We start from the raw sequence: 27,993 nt of genomic DNA, 5'->3' as shown, positions 1-27,993 counted from the left end.
GCTTACATGGCAGTTTCTGCGGCATTTTTATTCATGAAGGTCATCAACGCAGTCGCAAGCTCCTGCTGCACATTGATGACGGTTTCCTCTAGGACGATTTCCCGCTCGCGCAGGCCGAACTCTCTCTCTCTGGAAGCCTAAAAACTCTGCCTAAATAGCCCCTGTTCCTTGATCCCCGTTTTGATGTACGTGGTGTTCGGAGCTGGTGGCCACTTCCTTTTTTGTGGCCTCGACGGCACTTTGCTTGTGACATTGATGCTGCTGAGCCTCACCTCCTGACACTTGCAGTGGCGGGGGTCCTGGCAACTTGGCTTTCCTCGCCGTGCTCCTCCTCTCCTGGTTCTTTCATGGGCTCTTCGAAGTACTCCGTGTCAACCATGCTTTTCTCTTGCATGTCTGAAAGCAACTGAGAGGAATACCGCACAATTAGTTTTTCCTGTTAAGCTACAAGAGCCTGCAGCAAGCTGTTACGTGCCACTCAAAGCCATTATACAAGGGGTATTCAAAAGTAACAGAACTCCAACCCTGTGTATGAATGCTTTGTAGTTGAGAATCACGATGCAAGGTATTGCTAGCGTAGTTTTATGCGTCAGTGAGCATACGTGCTATAGATATATACTCTGTTTCAGAGACAGCATTCAACGCTCTCAAGGATACTGGCACGAGCACAGGACATCTAGTACCGATTCATTTGAACATGCTTTTGTGAAAATTAAATATTCGATATAGCCAAGCTCTCGTGCCAGTACCTTTGACAGCATTGTACACTGCGCATGGAAAGGAGTGTAGCATAAAATATTGAGCAGGCACCCACAAAACAGTTGAAGATATTTGCAAAAACATAAAAAGGACGACTTTTACGTCCGAGAGCAGAAAAACAGGAAGTGCCCAAGGTAAGGTAGGCGCCTTATCTATAGTATGCACCTTTTTTACAGTATAGCCATAGTCTGGCAGAACCCCGAATTTTTAAAACAGCCACAATGCTCTACTTGAACTGAAGCTCTCGCATCAAGCTTTACCGCATTGCACTGTCGCACGCGTGTAAAGCTTCCTCGCTTTACATCGGCTTGTCGAAAAAGCAGCCAAAGCAGAGGAGCACCTCGATTAGCTCGGTGGAGTCTGCTCGGGCTACCACTTTTACATCGAAATTATTTATTTTCCACAAATGCAAAAACTTTTTTATAAGAGGAACCACCAAACCTACTTTCACTGGTGACGATGTGCTATGGTTGGGTGCCAAGCTCTCATCCACCTGGGCCGTGCCATTCAGGGTAAGGGACCCCAACAGTCGGTGAAGGTCCCAGAAGAACGGTCACTTCAACGCGCCGGACCCCGTGGTGGTCCCCTCCCTCAGATGTTTTCTGAAAAATGGAATTGCAGTGAGTGGCAACTTTATGGCAAAGGTATTGATGTATGTGCAACACTCTGTATAACAAACAATTTTCTGGAACATTCTCAGAATAAAGAGGTTAAACAATTATGCTACTGGCTATATTGTGCTTACATATATAACCAAAAGCAGTGGCACTTTAGCATTTGAATGATACGAGATTGTCCCACATCAAATTAGGGGACTTATAAAATGACATTTAATGCGATCTAGTAGTCCTCCATCTTGCCACTTGTTTTAAGTGTGTTGGTTCATGCTGTTTGAACAAAAAAAAAGGTTTTATTGGATCGGAATCAAATTAATTTTATTTAAGTGACTGAAGCTCGCAGATAATGATTCTTTATTTATTTATTAATTCACATACCCTCAAGGCCCTGGGGGCGTTATAGAGGGGAGTGAGTGAAAAAAAAAAAAGAGGAGTAATAGAAGACATGATAGGTCACGGGTCACTTTCGCAAAAATAATTAGTAACAGCACTTTTAAACACATCTAACGAGGGTAATAGTATTAATGACGCCGGAAGGGTGGTTCCACTCTGATGATGTCCTCGGAATGAAAGAATCGTGATAGGCTGAGGTTCGAGAATGAGGAATGCCGACTTTATACTGATGATCAATCCGTGGAGAAACGTAAGGTGGGACGAGGGAGAGATTCTCTTTAGGAATGGGGTTAGAATTGTATATTTTATAGGAAAGACATAGACGAGAATACTTACGGCGCAAAGAAAGCAGTGGCAAGAAGAGAAGAGATTTCATGGAGGATACACTAGCTGTCCGGTGATAATTATTAAGTATGAAACGAGCGCCGAGGTTCTGAACTTACTCGAGATGATAAGTAAGCGTCGTCTGACCAAGATCCCAGATTGAAGCTGCGCACTCTAATATTGAGCGGACCAAAGATTTAAATAATATTAGTTTAGAGAAACTGGCGCTAGAGAAAAGTTGTGTTTTAGGTAGCCTAACATAGAATTGGCATTAGCAATGATGTGGTTAATATGAATATGCCAGGCGAGGTGAGAAGTTATACGCACACCGAGGTATTTATATGAAGTCACACATTCTAAACAAACGTTATCAAGATGATAGATAAAATGCGAAAGGTTACGGCGAGATACTTTCATTTTTTTATATTTTTTTAGTGTTAAGTGTCATGGACCACAGCTTGCACCAATCAAGAATAGCATTTAAGTCGTTTTGAAGAAGGAGAGAGTCAGAATCATTAGTAATCTTACGATAAATAACGCCGTCATCCGCGAACAAACTAAGCGATGATGAGACATACAACGGCAAGTCATTGATGTAAATGAGGAATAACAAAGGACCTAGAATGGAGCCTTGAGGGACGCCAGAAGTAACAGAAGACACTGAAGAATTAGAGTTATTTACATGAACGAACTGAGAACGATTAATAAGAAAACGCTCAATCCAAGTTAGTATCTGAGGGTCAAGGTTGAGTTTGCTAAGCTTGAAGAGTAGTAGTTGGTGAGAAACTTTATCAAATGGTTTGTAGAAATCAAGAAAAATACAGTCAACCTGGGATCCATGATCGAGTAATGAAAATAAATCGTTAGTAAAGACGAGAAGTTGTGTTTCACAAGACATTTACAAAAGCCATGCTGTGAGGACGAGAAAAAAGAGTCGGATTGGAGATATTTAACAAGATGTGAATAAATAATATGCTCTAACATTTTACAAGGAGTACTGCTTATGGAAATGGGTCTATAATTGTCGGGGCAGTGTTTGTCGCCTGATTTATAAAGTGAAACCACCTTGCCAGTTTTCCAATCTTCAGGAAGGACACCAGTAAGGATACATTGCTCAAAAATCTTAGTAAGAAAAATTGCACTGTACATTTTAGTATTCTTTAGAAACATAGTACTAATATTACCAATACCATATGATGAAGACACTTTGAGGTTGACAATCAGCTTAACAATCACATCAAATTCAAACACAAGCGGGTCCATGGGAAAGAAATCATAATTAGGGTAAGTAACAAGGGAACAGCTTACATCCCTAGAAAACGATTGTACAAACTCCTCATTGAGGGCTTTTGCAGAGTCATCGTTAAACATAAAAATGCCATCAGAGTCATAAAGGAAAATAACCTTGTCTGTCTTGCCATTAATAACGCTCCAAAACATTTTGACACTAGTTGATAACAGACGGGGCGAGGTTTGGCCGAAGAAAGTTTGTTTAACGTCCTTAATTGAATTTCTGTATAAATTTTCAGCGTTGTGGCAAACCGCCCAGCGCTCAACAGTGTCTGCACGCTTAGCAGTGCGGAACAGGCGTTTGTTTTTATTTGAAAGTCTTTTCAAGGCACTATTAAACCATGGGGACGTGGAGTTATTAGTAAGAAAGCGACGTGGGACGTAAGAATTGATAAGGGAATTGACTTTATTTTCGAACATTGTCCAATTAACCTCGACAGAGCATTAAAAAAAATTGGATAGGAAAAAGTCAAGGAATAGCGCCAAATTGCTGTTTATAGCCTCAAAATCAGCTCTGCCATAATCAAGAAAAGAGTTATTCTTCACTTTTGTAAAGGCAGATACAGGAGCGCTTAGGTGAAAGTGAAGTAAACAGTGGGGGGATCGCTGATGGCAGGTAAATACGTAAGAGAGGATGCAAGGTCAGGCGCAGTAGAAAGAATAAGGTCCAGTACGTTCTCAGACGTTGCCGTAACACGAGTCGGCCTAGTAACTATCTGCGTTAACGAAAAATCGGAGCAGAGACTCAAAAACTAGGAACACGCAGCAGGATTTGAAGACATGGTAGGATATATACCAGACCAGTCAACGCCTGGGAGATTAAAATCGGCCAAAAGAAGCAAAGGCAAGGCAGGAAACCTTGTACAAATTGTATTCAGAGCATCGTGTAAATCTACAAAAACGTTTGCTGCGGCATTGGGAGGAGGGTAGCACGCGCACAAAATAACCTGTTTATGGCTAAAACGCAAACGCACGCCAATAAACTCAAGAGATGTAACAATGTTGACAAGAAAAGACTCAATGCTATCATTTACCGCGATTATGACACCACCATCACGCCTAGATAGCCTATCGCATCGATAAAAAGAGAAATGTTTCCCCCAAGAAAAAATTTCGCTGTCACGTACAACACTAGATAGCCAAGTTTCAGTGTGTACAACAATGTCGGCGAGTGAAGAATCGATGGCTGAAGACAAGTCATCACGAATGCGAAGATCACTTCGAATGTTGATGAAAAGCACTGAAAGATAAGGACTGGAGTTGTTCCGTATCAGGTTATGTTATTGTGATGACGTTGACAAACCAACCACAGGGTCAGCATTAAGACGAATGGAACTCGCGCTCGGCGTGATAAAATCGCAGACCTCACAAATGGCATCGCTGGCCGCGCAGTAAAAAAAACATTTGTCGTCAAAAACACTTTGTTGTAGCGTAGACTAAAAGACTGTGTATGAGCCTTAGCGAATTCGAGCAGCTTTCTTCTAGCAAGACGAGTGGCAGGGGAAAAATCCTCTGCGACGGAAGTGGCAAAATATATATCATTAGATATATATTTTAAACATGGTTGATTGATTGATCACTTCGTCCGATCGCTGAACACAATACAGAAGAATCACCGTATATTTCAATTACTCATACATTAACAACCCTTCAACCGCACCATAGAAGAAACAAAGTTGATCTGTGTTATAGTTAGTGAAAAAGCCTGTTTATTTTTCTTTCGCATTTTCATTGCTTTCAATAAGATATTACTATTCTAGTTTTCGTTTCCTTTCTCTTGCGTTCTGAAATTTTCTTGCAATAGGTCATTCGTTGCGTAACTGACTAACGAAGTGGAAAGTAGAAATCCAGCTCAACGCTCCGATTTTTTCACAAGAGCACCGTGATCATGTTCAGCCTGATATAAATCGTTCTTGTTTGATGTCTTTATTTAAATACAATTGCATATAGAAAAAATCACATCATAGACCGTAAATAAAAATATTTTGGGACATATTTCTTTTCGGAAAAGGGTTCATTTAAATCATCATAGTAAAGTCCGTCTAATCCCAGTTGAAAATTCCCATGAAACTCCAATTGGAATTTTCTTATTTTTACCAATCGGTTTTTTGGACAACCGATTGGTCACTGCCAATGGGAACCATTTATAACCCATTCAAATTCCAACTGGAAAAATAATTCCAATTGGTGAAACCCATTGGCCAGTGTGCTTAAAGTTAGAACCCACTAAAATCAATTGGTTCCAGTTAAAGCCAATTAGAATTCCAATGGCATTTAATGGGAACTTTTAACTGGGATATTTTCATCACGATTTAAATCATGATTTAAACAACGATCTAAGTCATCTTAATTTTTATTTTTCGCCCTGGCTCATACTGCCCTCAGGTTGCAAGCAACTTTAAAATTATCTTTCCGGTACATGTTGGTTAAATTGTCTATCTTGTGTTGGACCTGGTTTTTGGCAATCACGATACCGCAACGGTGCAGCTCCTCCGAAATCCCCTCGTAAGCGCCTCCGTTACGCTTGGCGCGTCGGGGGTCTTCTATCCAGCCCTCCCAGAGCCGGATCAACGTCCAGGTCTTCTGGGAGCTCCTCGCGACGCGTGGTTCGACAGGGTGTATTTCACGCGCGCTCTTAAAACAACTTAAAACACAGTAAAATATATACGTACGACAAAAAGACTACACATATATACAACAAAATGATAAAAGACTACAAAAATATGATAAAATGTAACAAAAGAAATAGAAGATGAAAATGATAAATGACAAAAGGAATGGGAAAGCAAAACAAACCGAGGAAAACGAGCGAGCAGAGGAGCGAGCAGACAACGGACAGTTCAGGGATCCTACTGGGCAACTGAGACCGCGAGTATATTAAACAAATATATCGCAAAAGGTGTGCGAGATATACACGTCACAGGAATTTTTTTCTCAGAAAAATCACTACGAGCACTGTTTTCAATTGTATTTATATTATTTATAAAGTTTTATTTTAATTCACGGAACTTGTGCTGGCCGCTGCTGACGACACTACAGATTTACGAGCCGTAAGTGAGTTTGGGAGAACTCAGTTGAGCTCGAATGTCATTCAAGTCAAATGTCATTTGAGGTGCCGTGTGACACCGCCTAAATGACATTTACACTGAGTGTCATTTCGGGTAAATGTCACTTGAGGTGTACGTCTGACAGGGGAATAAGATTACTTTGCCACGGAGAACAAATGGATGCCACATACTCTAGTTTTGGACGCACTAAGGATAGATATGCAATTCGCTTTATATTGTGTGTGTGCGGGGGGGGGGGGGGGGGGGGGGGGGGGAGGGCTAAGTCTTAAGTTCCGTCGCAGAAAACCAAGTCTGCTGGCTGCCTTAGAAACGATGATATTGACTTGGGTGATACATGTTATATCGCTGGTTATGCGAAGGTCAAGATATTTATAAGATGAGGATTAATCTAGTGAAATATCGTTAACGCTATGGTTATAAGAAGACGGTGACGAAAGACGTGAGAATGTGAGTACAATGCATTTATCTAGGTTCAATAATATCTACCAATTATTACACCAATGTGCAAGGGATGACAAGGCAGTTTGAAGGAATGAGTGGTCCTTGGCACACGAAATGGTGCAGTAGATTACGCAGTCATCTGCAAAAAGGCGGGTTGTGGAAGAAACCCAAAGAGGGAGATCATTACTGTAGATTAAAAAAAAAGTCCGAGCACGCTTCCCTGGGGAACGCCGCACGTTACGCTAGAGTTAGATTACACTGGGTTATTAGCAACGGTATATTGACATTGATATGAAAGAAATTTAAAAAATTCCAGCAATTATAAGTCGTTCATTTTTAATTGGTGAAGTTTCATTATAAGGCGGTTATGAAGTACTCTGACAAACGCCTTCGAAAAAGCAGGGAAGATGGCGTCGGTTTATTGTTCATATTCCAAATTAAAATGAATGTTATGTACAAATTCGAGGAGTTGGGCTTTCGGATAATAATTCTTTTCGAAATCCGTGTTGATTTACGGTTAGAAGGTTATTAGATTCGATATATCTAATGACATAAGAAAATATAATATGCTCAAAGATTTTTGAACAAATGCTTGTCAGTGATATAGGACGGTAATTTGAAGGTGAATTTCGGTTTCCGGACTGATGTATGGTGATGACATGGCTAATCTGCCAGTCAAGAGTGACGTTACCAGACGAAAATGATTCACGAAAAATCTCAGGTAAAACAGAGATGACGCATGCTTTGAATTTTTTAGTATTTTTGAGTTGATGAGCTCGTCGCCCGAGCTTGAGGAAATGTTTTGATTGTCAATGGCGTTGATAACCCCAGAATAGTCGATGTTAATGGTGCTCGCAAGGACACTACAAACCCAGCCCTGCAAAGCTCGAAAGCCTTAGCTTCAGCATGACTGAAGTAAACCGGTACCGCTGTGATCGTCCAATCATCCCTTATAAAGATCCCAATTCCACCTTCCTTGCCCGAGGATCGATTAAAAAAAATCTCATTGTAAACACTAATTCTGTACGGGTCCAAACTTATGTCAGGTATATCCGTTTCTATTAAAACAAAGGCATCCAGATGATCGCCAAGATCTTCAACAGTAATCAGGAATTGTTTCCAGTATTTCCTGAGGCTTTATATATTTACATGAAAAGCTGTGAAGACACTACCCAGGGTTAAATCTAGTACAGTTTTGATGAAGTAAAAGTCGGGACTCTCGATTAACTGTACAGTCATTGCAGTTACTTCATCCTTTCAAGATGAGATTCACAACTTATTTTCAGGGGGTAGCCCCTTCTATCCGCTTAGCCAAGATCTTTCTGTTTCCGACCCAAATAAATTTGAAGTTCCTTTGTTTTCCAAAAGTTCGAGCTTTCCAAAACAGATTTCTGTTGTGTTGCGTTAGGTTTTCATTAAAGTTCAGCTTAGGCAGTACATTTCTTTCTGCGGGTGCGCGAAGCCTGCCACGGGCGATAGTTCATTTCTCACGAACTGATGCGGTTGTGAACCTGATTAAAACAGGGGGAACATTGTCCGGCTTTTCATGTAGTCTGTGAATGAAAAGGATGTCGGAAAGTTGAAAAGGGCTAAAAGCCAGCTTATCAGCAAGATCTTCTACGGTCCCTTTGAGATCTTCGTTTGGTGTCACTTTCAAACCGTGAATTTCAAGGTCAGGCGAACGGGTATGCTGCTTAGCCTGCGTCTGCGTCCTGCGTCTGAGTAATGCGACCAGTATTCTGAGATGCCGTGCTTCTAAGTTGGATCACCTCAATCTTCAGTGGCTTGGATTCATGTTTTAATGTTACGGAGTTGGTCAGTAATTCGTCGTAGTGTGCTGAGTTAACGGATTATTTCAACTCATTAACAAACGCCTTGAGCTCTTGAAACGTCGTTTTCAAGGTTAACAGATCATCAATTTTAGCATGTACCTATAGGAGGGAGTCGACTTTCTCTTGCAAAATGAGTAGGTGATCTAGTGTCGCGTATACTTGAGAGAACTAGGTCTAGAACTAGATCCTGCTGAGAACAGTCCTCATTCGAAACTGAGACCGAGCCTGTCCTCCTTTCCTTCGCCCTGCAAGCCCGATAGCGCCATTTTTTCGCTTATTTTGTCCCATAACCAAAAAAATGAAAGCCGTTAACAACTCCCTGTAGCACCGAATTGGAGCGCAGCCCTTGAGGAGGAGGAGGGAAGGGTACTGAGGGTCACCTGTTCTCGGGGCGGGGGGGGGGGGGGGGTGTCGCGTGACCTCGGGGGGGGGGGGGGGGTCACGTGACCGTAAGGGGTCACGTGACCCCCCAGAAAAAATTTTTCCACTAGATTTAGCCGGGAATTTTTTCCGCTAGATTTAGCGGGGAAATTTTTCCGCTAGGTTTAACGGAAAAATTTTTTCGCTAGGCTTAGCGGGGAATTTTTTCCGCTAGAATTAGAGGGAAATTTTTTCCGCTAGATTTAGCGGGGAGATTTATCGGGGAAATTTTTCCACTAGATTTAGCGCGGAAATTTTTCTGCTAGATTTAGCGGGGAATTTTTCCCGCTAGATTTAGCGATAAATTTTTCCGCTAGATTTAGCGGGGAATATTTTCCGCGAGATTTAGCGGGGAAGTTTTTGCGCTAGATTTAGCGGAGAAAGTTTTCTGCTAGATCTAGCGGGGAAATGTGTCCGCTAGATTTAGCGGGGAAATTTTTCCGCTAGATTTAGCGGGGAAATTTACCCATAATGCACCGCGCGGTTACGCCGACGGCGACGCCGACGCCGATGGCGACGTCGACGGCGACGCCGCTCAAGCCGGAAACGGGCCCCTAAAGGCCCTGTTATACTCCGACGTAACGCGTGCGGGCGTGCGAGCGCGTCACAGCGACGTCACGTCGGCGAAAACCCGACGCTCTATACTCCGGCGTCATGGCGTAACCGACGCGACCGGCGGCGTTGGACGCAGCCTGACCGCCTCGACGCCAAAATGGAGCATGCGGTATTCCGCGCCGGCCGCGCCGGCGACGCCGGACCAGGATGCATCACGCGCCGGCTCCCAGCAGGCGTCGCAGACGACAGGAGCACCACTCCGTGTGGCGTCATGTTTGAAGAATCGGACTCGGTCGGTCGAGAAGCTCATCGAGGGAACTCGTCGTCACCCGTGTGTCTACGACTCGAGGAAGCTTGAGTACCGTAGACCGTGCGCTCGTCAAAGATGTACCGCATGTACATTGACCGCCTACGCTTGCGGCGCAGGCGGTGCACCAACAGTGCAAGCCCGAGTTTTCGTCGTGCAAGGTACGTCCACGCCATCGCTCGAACTCGGCGCTCAAGAAGCGCGAGAATTCTCGTCTAAAAGAAACCGGAAATGGCGCACTCGCAGGAAACGCGCCCTCGTAGCCAGATCCTGCGCATGCGCCGCGCTGGCGGCCTACCGACGCGCGCCGCGGAAGTCGCCGGGGCCGCCGGAGTCTAGAGAGTGCGAAGTTTTGACGCGCGCGGCGTGACTGACGTGACGTAGCCGACTTCGGCCAGCGTTCGCTTGCGCGCGCGTTACGTCGGAGTATAACAGGGCCTTAAGAGCTGCGCTCTAAAACGTGCTCAACGCCACCCCTGAGCATGAGTGGCCTATGTGGTAAGGGAAGGAGTATTCTGAGAACGTAAGAAAGTGACCGTCGCCAGGCACTGAGTTGGAGTATACAATACAATCACCTGTGGCCATGGTGAACAGAACGTAGGACTAAAAGAAGAACAGCAGGGAGGGACATTTTTGCAGTCAGCGGCAGTACATCATAGGCACAGTGTACAGATAAAAACTACGCTCATCTGCCGTAAAAAGTTGCAGATTATGGCAGCGCCGAGGAAAGGCTGCCGACTGCTTCAATGCAAGGAGATGCTGCGGCTTTTCCACCAGGCGAGGCACCGACGTAGTTGACATTGACAGTGATGAACAAATCGTTTAACGGCGGGTCAGTCCATTCACAACAGGAACTGGAGGCCGTCTTCCGTTGGGAAACCAACCTCGGCTGACTCAACACCTAGATATCAGTGTAACGGTCGCGTGCGATTCGTGCAGAGATTGCGACCTGCCGTAGAGTGTTGTAGACTATAGCAGCGCCAAGGAAAGGCTGCCGACTATACACCTTTCCAAAAAACGCTCCTAGGCCGCCGCCATGTTGCTGATGCTGATGCGGCTGGCGGGACTCTCGCGCCCTCTATCAGCTAGAAATTTTCTGCCGCTCTCTGGGACTGTGAAGACCCGCTCAGCGCGGTTCTCTACCTACATTTTTGCGGTTTTGAATTCGACGTTTTCTCGCCTCTCTTGAAAGTTTCCACTCAATTTTTTTTTATGCGTGCTGCGTACCCTTTTTGTGTTATCTTCCACTGTGAGAAATAAGGCTGTTAAGTGCCTGCCATTCAAGCTTTTCTGCTCAACATTCACGGGAAACGAAGGAGGTGAAGGACGTCGAACGACCCTCGACGCGATTTTGCGAACATTGTTCTCCCCCCTCCCAGAGATAATCCGCGTAGAATCCGCAGTCATCTCCAAAAATAGTTGTCCGGGTTGGGGTGAGAAACGGGTCAGTCGCGTTCGTTTCTTTGCCTTGGTGCGGTTGTGAAAAAAAGAAGCTCTCCCCAAAACGTGCCCCAAAACGAAGTCATCTAGGATTCCGTCCGATCGTCAAGATGTGACTGTCGTCGACTGTGACTGTGTTATTTGAGATCTTTCTCAAATAAATTCTTTTCGGATAACGCTGCATCCTGTGGTTCGTACGATATATTGCTCGAATGTTAACACTTCCTTAGTTGTATATCCGTGTCCTGTCCATCGGTAAACACGTCATTTGTGAGCGTGAAAAATGCATGCCTTTCGGCCTTCTTCTGTTGCAATTTATTTTTGATAGCAAAGCGCTTTGTCGTTTCACATGCGGCGAATCCCGCGGCGCCGTCAAAACTTATCGTAAGAAAAAAAAAAATAGCTAGAACGATACATTCCATACGCATTCGTTCTGTCGCACGCGTACCCAACAAAAATAGATAAGTTTTTTTTTTTTTGCTTTTTTTTGTTTTTTTTAAATGTGACACGATGCTCTCTCAATGCCCTCGGGAAAATACACGTACCATGAAACACTAAATATAGCGAGAAAAGACGAGAATTTAGCCGCCAGCAGCGTTTGAAACTGCGCCTACGCAGGCTGCGCTTATTGAAATCACAGTCCACTCGGTTAGGGCTAGGAGGGACGCCGGTGAGAGTCTAGCCTCAAACTCAGTGACTGGGCTCGAAAACGGTTGGTTGCCCCTGGGGTCGAGTGTTTTTTGGAAAGGTGTATAAGAAGGGAATATTTAGGTCAACAACTTTAAGGGGGTGGTAAGAACAGACGAGTTTTCAAAATATTTATATTCATGATATTGTTTGCAAACCAGTTCATTGCTCTTGGGCATGCGATATGGCTAGCCAGCAGAAGAGTATCATCCGTATATTCTTAAATTGTACAGTTTTTGAACAGATAATCTGATGTCATTGACATAAATATTGAAAAATAATGGTGAAAAAACTGAACCCGGTGGAACCTCCGCTTGTAGGAAACGTTGATGCACTGCATGCCATTGATGGAAACAAGCTTCGATCGACATTGGAGGAAATTGGTTAACAGAGATAAGAATGGTCCCCGGAAACCGATAGAAGAAAGTTTTTGAAGCAAAATAGAATAGAACACCGTGTCAAATGCCTTACTGACATCTAAAAAGCAAGCGCACATAAATAAGTTGTGATCAAAAATAATACTTAAGTCACCTGATCGAGCTTCAAGTAGAGGTTGTGTCCCACGTCTTGGCATAAAATCATTATGAGATTACGATATTATGTGTTTTTTTTTCGTTATACGAAGACATAATTAAATAAATCTACTTCTCCAAGATTTGAGCAAGACACGGGGAAATAGATATTGATCGGTATTTCTAAGCCTGAACATGTCTGCCTCCCTTGAAAAGGAATTTAATAATGGCGGTTTTTGATACTGACGGGACCCGACTCTATTATTACGTTGAACGGGAGAAGTGTGTCTTGCGTGTGTCTAAAATCTCTTAGGAGGTGGAAGCGGTGCATTCTATCATACTCTGGTGATTTTCTAGGTTTGATGATATTATAGAGTCCAGCTCGATCAATGTATGAGTGGAAGAAATGCAGAAGTCAATTTAGAGCGGGGTAAAAGGCTGGGAGGTGTTGTACTTCGTCTGGCTTTGTTTAAAAATATGTCGAAAAAGTTGTTGAAGTTATTCGCCGTAGGGAGGGAATCGGGTCCAAAAAAAAGTCGCTAAAAGTGTCAGCTTGTAAGCCAGGGGATGCGACACCGCGTAGTTCATTAATAAATGACCAAGATCTGGCAAAATTGGACTTTGATGCGTAGAACTGTTTTTGAAAATAATGACGCTTAGCCTAGCGAATAAGTGCTCTTACTCTGTTTCGGAGAATTCTGAATTCAACATGAAGGCTTGAGTTACGAGGTGGGCGGCGGCTTCACCTCCTAGCTATTTCTTTAAGTTGTATAGCAGATAATATATCCATATTTAACCAACGTAGATTTAAATTCTGTTGTTTGCGAAAAAATAACTCTCTTTGAGGATTCCTAAAACTCCTTATATAGCTGTACAAAACGGGAGTAAATATCGGAAGGTTTAACAAATTGCTGAAAAGCATTCCAGCCGTAATTGGAGACAAAGTTGGGCCTGTTCAAACAGGCCGCGGAGCGCTAAAAGCATAGCGCTGACCTCGCGCTAAGCGCGTGCTGATGGGAGCGTTCACCAGGTTTGTATCGCACCGTCAATACTGTTGCTCATGGCAGTCGATAAGTAGCTGACGGCACGTGAGGAGCGCTACATCAGCGCATCGCTGCATGTGAGAACCGGCCTTAACAATTTCAACCCGATGAATCTTGTTAAAAACTGTAGGCGGCGTATCATTAGGGAATTCTAGGTAACATGCAACATATTGGTGGTCTGGTAACTTGTGAGTAATGACTGCTGATTTTGTTTTGTAATTATCACAATTAATCAATCAATCAGTTTTCATTATATCGTCCAGGAACAACCAATCAGTCATAGTGCAGGCACACTTAAAGAAAAAGAGCAAAAACACATACATACAAACAAACATACTCACGAGTGCAGAAGGGGAGCGTAGTTCCCCAGTCTTAGAATAAAAATATTAACAAGTACGAAAGACACTCAAATCAGCAAAGCAAATCAAGAGCACAGAACAGAGACATCACCAGGCGTGAGTTCAGAAAGCAAATATTTGGATATCGTACTGACAAAGAGCAACCCTTAAACTGATCAGCCCTTTTCTTGCAAGAGGAAATTTCGAACAGCATTTCCAAAGTTGCTCCCGCATGAGTTAAAAATATCAATTGTAGCAGAATAGCAGTTATAACACTCAGTCGATCTTTGGATCGTGTTTAAGCGGCTAAAATGTCGAGCTATATAAAAAGATGATTGAAGCCATGTGGGCACACGTGGAACTCTAAGGCTCACTTCGGACAGAAAGCTGGGAGAGTTAATCGAGCCATGACCAAATTCAGCGGGAGGAGGAGAGAAGGAGGAAAGGAGGAGGGGAGGACAATGAGGAGGAAAGGAGGGGAGGAGGAGGAGGGAGGAGGAAGAGGGGGAGATGGTACGGACTTTCATTTTTTTTTCACAAATGTATGCAGAAGACTTGAAAGGGCGTGCATCCCTCCGCATGCGTAGCCTATGTGCGTAGCCTGAATTCCCTTAAAAAATTTCGTGTTATTTCAGCGCAAAAATGAACTACGCATCGCCGAACGCTCATTCTCTGCCCAAAGTCAGCGCTAGAGGTCCGAAGGAGGTGCCAAAGTGTCAGCACGAACCGATCTCTTATTCAAAAGTTACGTGATTTTCTGAAAATTTCAATCGGAACATTGGGCTCATATTTGTTCAATTTCGTTTTTTTTGCGCCACAGAGTTCCATGTATTTAAGTTCTCCGTCGGCTACAATTTTCCCATTGAAAGTTTCAGAAAATCACTAACAACTTTCGAATAAGATATCAGTTTATGCTGAAACTCTGGCATCTGGTTCGAACCTCTAGCGCTCTTTTGGGCGGAAAATGAGTGTTCCACGATGGTTTCATTTTGAGGTGAAGAAACCCCTCAAAATATCTTCTTCTTTCTTCTTTTTTTTTTTTTTGGGGGGGGGGGGGGGGGGGGAAGGGGGGAAGAGGGGGGTGGGGTGGATACACCTTGTATATATACTGTATATGTATAGTTCTATCTTCCTTTTCAAATACAGTTACAAGTAGCGCCCGCGTTTGTCTTCTCTCTTGTCTTCGTCTTTTAAGCGCGTCTAACCATAGTCCAAAATGTACAGGTTGTCCCGCAAAGGAAAAAAAAAATATTTACACGTTAAAATGACTCACAAAAGTCAGGACTTTGACGGATCTTGTAGCAGATTTTCTCGAAAATGTCTTTGACTGGTCACATTGTTCTCAAATTTCAATTTGGTACTCAGAGTACAAAGAAAATAAGAAAATGGAAACTGATTTATTCTAAAGTTCCTTCTGTTTCAAAAGTAGTGCAAGGTGCGTCGATGCACGAGGCTCGTGCAACGCGCAGCCCTGGGGAAGATGATGGCGGCACATCGCAGCACTGAGCTCAATTTCAGACGCCACGTTCTTAAAAAGAAGTGGCGCGCGTCAGGTGTCTCGAGCATTTCTACAACCAATGAACGGCGCCACTTTTCCAATGATAGAAGGGCTTTAAATTATTCAACGGTGGAGCGGCAGCTGTCGAGGAGACACCGAACAACGGCCATGTTTCTTTGCCTTATCCAGAGATGGCGCTACAGATTCACTTGACGCTGACTGGACGCGCCGAGCGAAAAAGCGCGCTTTTATCCGAACTTTTGTTTGCGCGGAATATTCGCCGAAAATGGTGCTGTTTGGCTTTTCAGTTAAGTTTCACAGTGCAGAAAGTGCCACGCCATAAACATTAATATATGAAACCGCCAAATGCTGCTTCAGAAATAACGTACATTCGTCCGCGGCGGCTCTTGTTTCGTGAAAAGAGTCAAAGTACAGGCTAGCTGGTGGAAGTCAACCGTTTCGTCGTTTACCCTGAGACGGGGTTTTTTTTTGAAGAGCAGAAGTAACAGAAAAAACAGACAGGTCCGACGGTGCTTGCATCGCCTGCTTTCGTGGTTTGACGTTCGCGCCTTTGCCTCAGTGCGTTAACTTGATTTCTTATCGCCGTTTCTTTTTCTATTCTTTGGTTCAACGCGTCACCATGCTACAACAGCTCTAAGAAGGGGTTCCAGGTGGTTCTCTGGTATACACAGACAGGAAGCTCATTGAAGGAAGTGCGAACGATGCTAGGACGCCTTCAGCAGAAGAGCGCCCTATCAGCCCACTATTAGCAAGGTTTGACAAGGTTTGCTCAAGACGCAGGCGTGAAAAACAAACCTCCAAACCGTGTAGAGACGTCGCCGAAACAAAGACAGCCGCAAGCCGCTTTCGACGCTTTCGAAGCGGAGCGCCACCTCTCGATCAGGCGTGGTGCTCGTCAGCTCAGCGCAGTGATTCCCCTACACACCCCTTAGGGAGGGTGTACATCCCCCCTTGTTTTTTTGAAGGCACCCCCTTAATTCGCAACGACTCCTGTAATTTCAATGCCTCACCCCCCCCCCCCCCCCCCTAACCCCATTCCCCCTAAAAATTTAGACTGCCTACCCCCTACTCCCCCCCCCCCCCCCCCCCCCCCCCCTCCCCTAATTTCAATTCCTGGGGAAACCCTTGGCTCCGCGTAAGCCGGTGCTTCTTGTGGCGGGTGCTTCGCTGGCAAATGTACCCGTTCAAAGCGCAGCTCCAGCACGAACTGACACCGAAGATTATGCATGACGAGTGCAGTTTTGTGAGGACGAGCTGGTGCTGATTCAGGCAAACCCCAGCCGTCTGCGTTTCCGCTTGTTCAAGAAGGAGTCTGTTTTCCATCTCGACGTCCGGGTCAACAAGCAGAACTGCAGGTTGTGGTCTGGCACGAACCCGCACTTGTCGACTAAACATGCTGTTCAGTCGCCGAAAGTCGTCGTGTGGTGCGGTATATGCGAGAGGGTGTCGTCGGGCCGTTCTTTTTCGGCTCAGTGGTGACGAGAGACTCGTACCTCAAGATGCCAGAGGAAGAGATCTTAGTTACGAAGAAGAAAAGAGCGCCAAAAGTGCGGAGGACAAAGAACGAGGAACACACAGACCGAGCACTGACTGAATACTGGTCTATTTCTGGAAACCACCTACTGGCATAAAAACATATACAAACATACATCGGACCATCGCCCAAGGGCACGTGTCACAGCTCTTCAAGAACATGATTTACTATCCAAGAGCGCCATCGAGGGAGCATTGATGCACTCATCCTGATACCTAGAAATGTAATAGGCCTCTGATATTCACGAGTCACCTACTGACTGTGCCGAGCGACAATCGTCATATTTACCAAAGGAGGGAGCACCCACATCTATCACAATGAATGGCCTAATTATCCGAAGGTGAAGATTTTATCGTAAGCGCGTGTTCTCTGAGCCTATCATTGATGCACCTTCCTGATTGGCCAAAGTACACTCTCCCACAGGACAACTCAATTTTGTACATAACGCCGACCGCGCACGACACAAACGCCTTCTTGTGCTTCTGACCACGGCCGAGTTTTTACGGACGACCCCTCTCAACCTTAGCACATAGACGCCCCAGTTTTGAAGGCGCAGAAAACACCGCGGGGACTCCTTGTCGCTATGCTGCCCTTTTAAGTCTGTGCGTACCCTACTGAAAAAAAAAAACCATTTGGCGCCTATATGAAAATAAACGGGTCCATACCGGTAACAGTTTAGCCATACCGGTCACCAGTTTGCCAAAGGGGTCGCCCGTATGGCTCAAAGGGTCCCTCGTATGAGAAATAACGGTCACCTATTTCGGCAAACAGGTCGTCACTCCTTTGGCAAACGGGTCACTCGTCTGGGCAAATGGGCCACTCGTTTGGGCAAAGTTGTAACACGTTTGCTTAAACCGGTGACCATGTTGCACAGACGGGTGACTGGTGACCGGCGAACTGTACCGGTTTAATCAAACGACACTCCGGAGCCCGTTTAATACTAAACGGACAGATCGGCGGTATGCGCGCGCCTATTTCAGCCGTGGCAGGCTGTCTCCGGAAAGCCGGGAGTGTCGCTTCATCGATTTATAATCGTTCGCGTAATGCAAGTAATTATATCATTATATTTAAATTTTGATTGCCCTTATGTTCGCTTCAACTGAAACTGCAATAAGCAATTTTTTTTTTTTTTTGTGACGTAAGCGTGAGATTTTGCGAACCGATATTTTTTAAAGAGCTTTAAAACTTTGGTATTCTTCGTTGCCTCAATTTGCTTTTTCAGCTCGAATCTCTCTCGCAAAAGACGCGACCGCGTGAAAAAAAAAATGCTTCTAGATTTTGTTTTACCTCAATTCAAGACTCAGCGAAGGTAGCGCGCGAACGCGTGGCTGCAAGAATATCGAGCATTGCGAGAGCACGCCCGCCGTTGCAGCAGTCAAATTACGAGCTCGCGCTCGGTGATTTTTTCGCTCGGGAGCAAGCCGAGCTTCTGGCCGGCGCCATTTCCAGCGTTCGAGCGTGCTGAAATTGGCGCGATTACTCTCCACGACGCAAACGTGTCGTGGAGGAATGCCTGAGGAGAGGGTGAGGCGGTGTCCAGGTGTCCTGCCCCTTGACCTCGCCCCCTTCCTCCTCTCTGATCAGCTCTGTCACGTGAGCCGAGGGAGAGGAGGGCAGGCTACACGCTGATAAGGATAGCCTCCGAGATTTGGAAGCGCCCGCGCTAACACGCGCTTTTTTCCTTTGTCTGCTTGTTGTCCATTGCAGTTCGAACATCGTTCGTCCTACTTGCTTCGATCTGTCGCCTTTCCCTGCATGCAGTCTTAATAGGATGTCTCTCGACAACGTACTGGAAGTGCACCAAAGCTATAAGTGTTCGAAAAGCCCTACGCGTATATCGGCAACAAGAGGTTCTTCAGGAAGTCATGAATTCTTGCGGTTTGGTTGGGTTCGGCAACTGACAGCTTGAGTGCCGCATCGTGCTGAAACTTCAGAGCCTTCTAGTTTTTCTGTTTGTGTGGTTGTACTGCTTTGACCGTGTCGACATATATCTTAAATTACATCTTTCAAGTGCGCTATTATTATGGTAGGTGCACTGCAACCTACTTGTTGTCAACGATTGGCGGTTCTACACGTACTCTTCCACATTACCTATAGAATTATGCAGCGTCTATTCTCGCGGCAGCCGGGAGAATAATTTCCCTGAACGTCTGCCATTATAGTCTATAAGTACCTCGGTTCTTGTTTGCTTTGCAATCCTCTCAGTTGTATAAAAGCTTAGAGTGCCTCTTAACATTTCACAAATCGCTTGCACGTTTGTACTTGTCTACGAAATAAGTTGTAATAAACTCCTTGGTGAATTGAAAACAATCTTTTGTGCCTGTTTGCGTGCCCATTTGCAAGCACCTGCGCGTGAACATTTTTAGATGCGGAGCATGTTTTGCTCGGGTCTATGTCCCGCGGCGTCGGCGTCGTAGTCCGCACTCACACTACGCATGCGCAACTCTCCTCCTTCCCTTTCTCCAACAGCTGCGCGTTACTCTCTCCGCTCTCTCTCTCTCTACCAGCTGCGTGCACTTTGCGTGCGTTCGCTTCTACTCACACCGCGCGCGCATGCGCAACTCTCCTCCTCTAGTCCCCTCTCCTTCAAGTGTGAATATAAGCAGCGGTAGCGCGCTGCGTGCGTTCAGTTCACCCGCTGTTGACTCCACTTCACTCCGTTCTTCCGATGAAGTGTGATGGAAGCAACAGTCCCGTCAGTTAGTGGGTTGGCGCAAGCAAGCGTCAGCACCACCCCACAAACTTACAGCAACGCTACGTCCATTGAAGACAAAGCTGCGCAGCGAAGGGCACGCGACGCTGAGCGCAAACGCTTGAAGCGAGCGGCAGACCCTGAACTACGGCAACGAGAAGCGGCGTCCATTCGTCAACGTCGAGCGGCGGCGTTACTAACACCGTTAATAACACCGTTAATATTTCTACTGGTTTCCTCCTTGTTATAAATAGGCTTATGAGTTTCGGGACGTCTTAAGTAAGTTTAAGATAACCACTTTTCAGACGAGACCCATTTAGGGCTAGCGAATATTTTGCCAATCCGAATGGCTCGTTCAAATGTGGGGTCACGTGCCAGGTCGAACGGGCACTTGTATCCAACGGGCACCCGTATCCAACCGGCACCCGTATCAAACGGGCATTCGTATCCAACGGGCACCCGTATCCGACGGGCACCCATATCAAACGGGTAGCGTTGCAAACCGGGTCCTGTATACCATAATCACGTTTGATTTAAAATGGATCGACAAGTTTGACACCCCTTTGATTCAAACAAGTCAACCAGGTTGCCACCCGTTTGCCACAATGGCCCTAAATGGAATCGACTCTTATGTGACATCACCGTAAAAAACAAACTCAGGCGGAGACCCGTTTCCCTCTGGACTGAGACCCTAAGTCTGTTAAGACCTTCACACAACTGGATAGCCCTCTGTTTAACCTTTTTCCAACTCACTTTCTCAACCACTTTAAAGTTCTTACGAGAGCATTAAAGTGGTTGAGAAAGTGGCGGCAGAACCCGCTCGTGCAAACTCCGGAGAGGTTGTACGGCCGATCTCTGCGCGGCGCGACCACTTCACGAGAGCGCGCACTCGGCCGTCGGCCGCTACTTCGGCAGTGCCGAAACGTGGCCGTGCACGCCACTTCGCCGCAGACGAACTAAGGGAGCGGAAGAAGGGCATTCATGCTTTCGCATTCACAACCCATAAAAAGTGCTTAGGCGTCCTCGGACTTTCTGGTTGCACAGGATATTAGCCAAAATAAAGTTGTGTTGATTTTTCAGTTAGGTTTCACAATGAGAAAAGTGTCACGCCATAAATATTAATAAAGAAAACCGTTAGATACTGTTCCTAAACTAGCGTACCTTCGTCTGCGACAGTTCTCGTTTTGTGCACTGTCTGCTTTCGCAGTTTGACATCTGAATGAGACACGAAAGGCAGCCAGGAGTGTGCCCGAAAAAGACGCGATTTGGTGTCTTTGAAAACAGCCGTTAAAATCTTAACTACGGTCTTCGTAGTTGCGGTCAAATGTCTCATTTATCCACACATACATTCGCAGGAATAAAAACAAACCGTTAGTCTCCCAGTTCGACGTCCCCGCCGCTGACTTTGATACATCTTACCACCTCCTCTCGTAGTCCTGGAAGACCAGCTCCCGCATTTCATCAATGATGGTCTGGAACGCTTCGATTATATGTTCTTTTAGCTACGGGACGGTCCGCGATCGCCGGGCGTGCACGCAACCTTCACGTACACCCAGACAAAAAAAAAAATCGCAAGGGGTACCGTCTGGAGACCGAGGAGGCCAAGACATGTTCGGAGAGCCGCGGCCCTTTCATTTTGAGAGAAACTTGCGGTTGAGCCAGGCTCTCACATAGGTTGCATAGTGGGGAGGGGCCCCATCCTATTGGAATATGCAAAACTGCCCGTTACCGGCGGCCGGGACGCTGCGTGTGCTGCGCCGCCATGGTGAGGGCTTCTCTGGTGAAGGTTTTCGGAACTACGCCTCACGAGAGCCAATGGAAGCCTCGTTCCTTGATAAACCGCGCCAGCCAATGGGAGCCTATCCATCAGAAATCGGCTTCACTTCGGGGGAATTTAGGTGCCGTATGGCGCGGGGCTTTAAAGCTGATGAAGTCGGTTTGCTCAATGGACAGTTCATGCTTTCGCATTTGAACTCGGATAGAAGCGCACTTTTTTCGCTCGGTGCGTTTAGTCAGCCTCCAGTGAATCTTTAACGCCTACTTTGGATAAAGCAAAGAAACATTGCCGTCGTTCGGTGTCTCCCCAACAGCTGCCGCTCCGCCCTTGAATAAATTAGTTCCTTGATAAAACTCACGCTTTCAAATACCGCCTACCATTGTTGTGGAAACGCACGAGGCAGGTGCCACGAGCGGGTGCTCCGCCACCATTTGCTTCCAAGGGACACTCATTTCAGTGCTGCGCCGCCACTTGCTCGTAAAAGCCGCTCGAAGCATGGGACTCCTGCATTGGCGCATTTGGCGCTACTTGCAAGATAATCGCAAACATATCGAGGGGCTTTAGAATAAAAAATCCCTTTTTGTTTTCGTATTTTCTTTGTACTCGAAGTTCCGACTTCAAATTTTACCACAACAATGTCACTAGGTATAGACATTTCCGAGATAAGTTGCTGCAATTTCCATTGAATTTCTTTTTCTGCAAGTTATTTTATACCCCTGTCAGACGGGAAAGTAAATGTCATTTTGATTGAATGTCATTCACCGCTCGGCGAATCAACTCGTGATGCTGGTTCTGCACGTGGCGTGTGCACGTGCAGCGTGGTGTATTAAGCACGCGGATTGGCTGAGCTGTAATGTCATTTTGCTTAAATGTCATTTAACGCGCCCGTCTGACAGGGGTATTAGTTTGTAAGTGTTTTGGGGGACGTTCCGCAGATGTGCAATTTAGCCAGTGTGGTACAACCGCAATCCTGGGGTCTTTAACGTGCACCACGCAGTAGTGATACACGACCGCACTCCGGTACGATGCTCATTTAGATCGAAACGGGCAGGGGTGGAAATAGACCTCTCCGGAAAATCCCAGGATATCTTTCAACGAGGTGACTTGTGGGGCTGTTTGGATGAACGATCATACCAGCTGGAACATTTCGTATATCCAGGCAGCTGCACCATTCATTCTTTTTTATCCTTAGCAGCTCAGAACACGCTCACATACTCTGTTTTGCTGTCCCTCCGCCTTCTCTGCGTTCTGAAATCACGAACTTTTGAACCAATGTAAGCTTCGTCTTTGCTCCTTGGGTAATTTCACGTGCTGTACATCTGAACATCACATTCCGTAAAGCAGACGCTGGGGGCACCGCACATCTTCGGAAAGTATGAACCCAAGATCCCTGGCTTCTGCAGCGCGAGCTTTCGCTCTACGTGGCTCGAGCTGGTGTGCCCTAGTCAACGCATCCACTGGTCCCACCTCTTTAATACATGCAGCTGTATGGCGTCCTTTACCGAAAACGGGCGAAGAGGGGCCTCGTTTTTCTATTGAAATTTTCAGAAAATCACCTGTAACTTTGCTTGAGATAATGGATAATTCTGGAACTTTGACATCTGGTTCGGTCCGCTAGGGCTACATAAGGGCGGGGCATGAGCGTTCGGTGGCTGTTGGTTCTGGGTTGTTTTTCTTCTTTGTGATACTTTTTTTACCTTGCGTGTAGTGGAGGATAGCGTCGCTATCGACTTATTGATGGCTGTTCGCCCTCTTTAATCCCTTACAGCTCCTCATGCTGACTCACTGACTCACTTTCGCAAGCCCGATCGTCACACCTCCCCTTCAGGCACACCATATGCAAGATTACTGGCCGCAGCCATGTCTCTGCTCGTGCGGGAAAGCCAGTGCGATTCCAAGCTTGGCAAAGCTATCTTCACGCGCACGTTGCACGTGCTTGCACGCCTGGGGCACCAGTGGGCACAACAGGAAAGTAACAACACATACTGGCTTCATCGCGGGATGGCATCTCTATATAAATCGCGTTGGGTGCCGAGCTCGACTTCCGTACCTGTGCCATCAAGTCCGCCGAAAAATTTCAGACGAACCAGGAAATGTAATCTAATAACGAAAACAACGGAATCACAAGATTGCTCACACCCGGCGGACGTCGGGTCGGGAAACGTAACTACGCCTCTCCGTTGGAAGTAGAACTTTCTGACTCCACGAGCCCCAAATACGAGGACGGAGCTCCGGAGTAGGACTCGAGTCACGAGCCCCGGAAGTGCGCGTGGCGCGTTAGTGGAAGGAGTGATTCGAGTCATGACTCCGAGTCTCTACTTAACGTATCCAACGCCGCTTAAATTAACGAACGTAGGGGTTGCAATCATTACCCATGTTGAATTAACCTGAGACTGGGGTAGAGAAGAAACATCGAAACGTAGAAGGGACAGAAAATAGACAGGACGACGTCTACGTTTTGATGTTTCTTCTTTACCCCAGTCTCAGGTTAATTCAACATGGTTAATATTGACCAGCTCGCCTGCACCCTTACGATTTTTTCGATGTTTCAATCATGTCATAACTATCTCGGCAGCGTTTCCTTGGTGGATGCGCCGACGGCAGAAGTGATGGCGTCACTTAAAGAACTACGTCATTCTTCTAGGCGTCAATTTGGTCAGGACTCGCGACTCTCTTTTTGCGCGCAATATTTAAATCGGGTTAGGGAAACGTAATAATTGATCAGTGAATATACAGCAAACGATTACGTTTTTCAAATTCTTTTGATCGGTCTGGCCTCTAATTGTAATTGCCGCTAATGCTGCAATTGCAACATGACCCCTAAAACTAATAAATACAAGTTAACGGGTGCTAGCTAATTAGTCATCTTACCATGACGAGTATTACCTCAGCTAATGTCCACCGAGCCCTTTAAAAAAAAAAAAAAAAGGTGAAGAGGTCTTTGGAAAAAAAAAAACGATTGAGAGGTGAGTTCTAGAGTATTTTTATCCCTCTGAGTGTGAATACCATGTTCGTTTTTCCCGAAGATCTAACTAAGCGCGAGAAAACACGAAGAACCGCCGACCAATCGCTACGTCATCAAAGGGTATTTCGGCGGCCGAGTGCGTGTCGCTCGTGTGGGCACCGCGTGCAACTGCAGGCTTGCCATGTATATTCCTCCGCACTGACACCAGTTGGGACGTCTTTCAGTGCGAAAGCAATAACTGTCCTATGGAGCGAGCCGACATCATCAGATTTGAAGCCGCTCCAAACGGCAGCTAACTTCCCCTGTTCCAATAGAGCGGATTGAAGTCGCGATCGGAAGCATCCCAGCTTTGAAGCCACGCAAAAAGCCACGCCAAACGGCAGCTAAATTCACCTCCCCAAAAGGTGTGTGTGTAAGCGTTGTGAATAATATAAGGGGGGGGGGGGGGAGAGTGCCAATAGTGGATGCGCACCTTCTCCAAAAGGAGCGAAGGAAAACCAATATCTGATGGATTATGCTCCTATTGGCTGGCACGCGTCATCAAGGAACGAGGCTCCCTTGGCTTTCGTGCGGCGAAGTAACAAAAAAAGCCACCAAAAAAGCCCTCTCCATGGCGGCGCAGCGCACACAGCGGCCTGGCGAGGTGCGGCGGTGCGGGCCAGGCCCCGGAGCTCACCCGGGCTAACTCCACAGAGGTTGTGCGGCCGAGCTCAGCGCGGCGCGGCATCTCACAAGAGCGCGCGTTCGACCGTCGGCCGCTGCCTCGGCAGTGCCGAAACGTTGCCGTGCTCACCAGTACGCCGCAGACGAACTAGGGCAGCGAAAGAACGACATTGATGCTTTCGCATTCACAACCCATAAGAAGTGCTTAGGTGTCCTCGGAACTTTTTCCTGACCTTTCTGAAAATAGCAAGAGTGCGCGTGCATAGTTTTGATAGGCGCTGAAGATGCGTGTCACAGGAAGGCGGTAGGCCTCCCGAGTAACGATGTGAAAGAAGGGGACCGCTGACCGAGCGATAGGGCCACGCTCTGGTGGAGTCTTACCAATGAAGAGAGACGGAGGCGTGTGTCGGATATATAAATGACGTTTAATTTGAAAGGGATAGGGTAGATAATTCGGCGCTATATAGTATGCAAAAATCACGTACACATCAAACGGCAGAAGCACAGGTACACACAGTATAACGGTTTACAATTTCATGCTTGGGGTTGCCTAGACAGCACTAGAAAAATACTAAGTTTAAGAGAGTCCAAATGGTAAACTAAAATAGGAGAATAGGTGAGTGCAAAGAAAAAAAAGTCTCATCTGGCGTAGAGGTGCTGGCGTCTCCCTGCGCGGTCCGTCCGAGGTGGAGAAATTCCGGCGGGTGGCTTGGCACACCGTGGGCGTGGCTCACTGGCCCCGCACGCCCACTTTTTGCGGTCGCACACTCACTGGAAGCTTCGTCCGGTGCCTGGCGTGGGGCCGTCGACAGGGTCTCGCCGCATCCCTCGACGTCGCGATGCGTCCGTCTGCCTTAGAGTTCTCTCTCGCACTGTCAGTCCTGGCGACCCCGCGGTTCCCGCACTCTCTTTGTTCCCACGGTAGGTTGTTGCCCCCTCGGTCTGACCCCTGACCCTAAAGCAGGGTTCTTCTAAACACTAAGGCCCGCCAGGCAATTCGAGCGCTGACGAAAAACACGTTCAAACAGCCAGCCGCCAGCTCGCCTCGTAAATCTGGGGCTGCAGAGACCTGTGTACCCCCCAAAACCACTCTAGGTTGTGTATACGAAGAAACACCGAACATGCGGTCGCTTCAACGAAGCGCTCCCTGCGTAACCTGACACGCGCCTGGCTGCGAGCTCATCCGCCGAAGGCGGTCGTTTACTTCACTGACCATTATTCTTCCGCAGACGTCAGCACGACCCCCGTCGGTTTCTAGAACAGCCGGTTTCTGTGACAATGCGCAAGAGCGGAAATTCAGGAAACTCATTTTATAACGTTACAGTCCGGGAAAGAGCGGCTTCAGCGATACTTGGATAATTTGAAAATAATTTTCCGGAGCCTCGATGAAAAAAAAAAAAAAAAATCTCGATGTTTGTGATCCAGGGGCCAAATAAAGAGCATTTAGGTGTATTTATTCAAATACAGAACCGCTTCAGCTTCCCTTTAAATACATGGTCGATACAGCATCTAAGTAAAACTCTTTAAAGAATAACGAAGAAAATGTTTGCTCCATTTAAAATTAGTCCCTGTATATGTCTGCAAAACAAAGGTCGTCGCTCACGTTTTTTTTTTTATTATTTTATTCTCTGGACAGCAAGCTGCAGCATTTTGCTTAACCCGGTATCTTTCTTGATTAAGGAGTTCTTAAGCATTGATTCATTGAGTGATTGTTTGGCATTCTTCGCGGCAAGGTCCGGCTTTTGTTTTGTTTTTGGATAATTTTGACCCGGCGGGGGGAAGAAGTTCATCAGGAAATGTTCTAAACTCATAAAGGCCATCTCTACAGATACACAGAGGGGTGGCGAAAGAAGAAATCTTTATTATGATGGTTGTTTGGAAATATTAGAATTGCTCTTTCATTGGAAATGCTGGTGCGCCTATTGCATCACTGACCAAAAGGCATTGACTCTAATGTACCTTTTTTCGCAAAAGACGACACTAAGCAGAGAAAGCTGACTGCGCGATCAGCTTCAGAAAGGGAGTACCCTGTTATGACCCGTGTCCATCTCCCTGTGCTTGTGAGGATCGACGCTGTTATGACCCGTGTCCATCTCCCTGTGCTTGTGAGGATCGACCTTGCATTCCGGTGCGGACGACGACCAAGCGAACGTCAAGACGGTTGGCGTGCGATCCGAACCCTTTTTGCACGTTCGACCGAAACCGGAGAAGCGTTTCTCTCGGGCCTCGGCTCAAGGGCATCAGAACCGACGTTGCCGTCGGTGTGTTCTGTCTACGGCGTCTGCATTCCGCGGAGGCGTCTGCATTCCACGGGGACGCCAGACAGAATCCCAACCTGAACAGATGGGCAGTCTGTTGTGTCTGCGTCTACCGCATACAAGACAAGCGCCTACTAGTCGCCCTCAATTCGGAGAAGAACAACGACCGAACATCGGGGCCGAGAGGAGGAGGCTGACGTCGAGGCCAACTTTGGAATGCGGCGTTAACCAACCAATGGCACGGCAGCTCCAGAACCCCGATTTTCTTATATAAGGACCTGTTCGCTGCCCATTCAGCGCGCTCCTTTTGCCAATATGCTAAACGATATACCCATGTAAATAAATTAGTTTTCTGTCCTGTTAAGTTTTCCCGATCTGTTACCCCGACTGTCTGGCTGGGACGTCGTTCGCGAGAAAGGTTGGACGCCAGCGAGATGGCCATGCTACCCGAGAGACCAGGCTGGGCGTCGACTCATAACAGCTGGATGGCAGCGGTGGGATGCTGAACAACGCGGATCAAGACCCCCCCCACAGACTCCACGAACCGATGACCACACAT

General features: G+C 46.4%; 1 pseudogene; it reads right to left on the bottom strand.

Moving 5' to 3' along the window:
* Nucleotides 1–2: 2 nt before the first annotated feature.
* Nucleotides 3–27,993, bottom strand: LOC120840598 (annotated as a pseudogene).

Source organism: Ixodes scapularis, unplaced genomic scaffold (assembly GCF_016920785.2).
Source record: "Ixodes scapularis isolate PalLabHiFi unplaced genomic scaffold, ASM1692078v2 PGA_scaffold3__209_contigs__length_174095766, whole genome shotgun sequence".
In the NCBI taxonomy this organism is placed as follows: domain Eukaryota; kingdom Metazoa; phylum Arthropoda; class Arachnida; order Ixodida; family Ixodidae; genus Ixodes; species Ixodes scapularis.
This window is presented reverse-complemented; position numbering and strand designations above follow the sequence as displayed.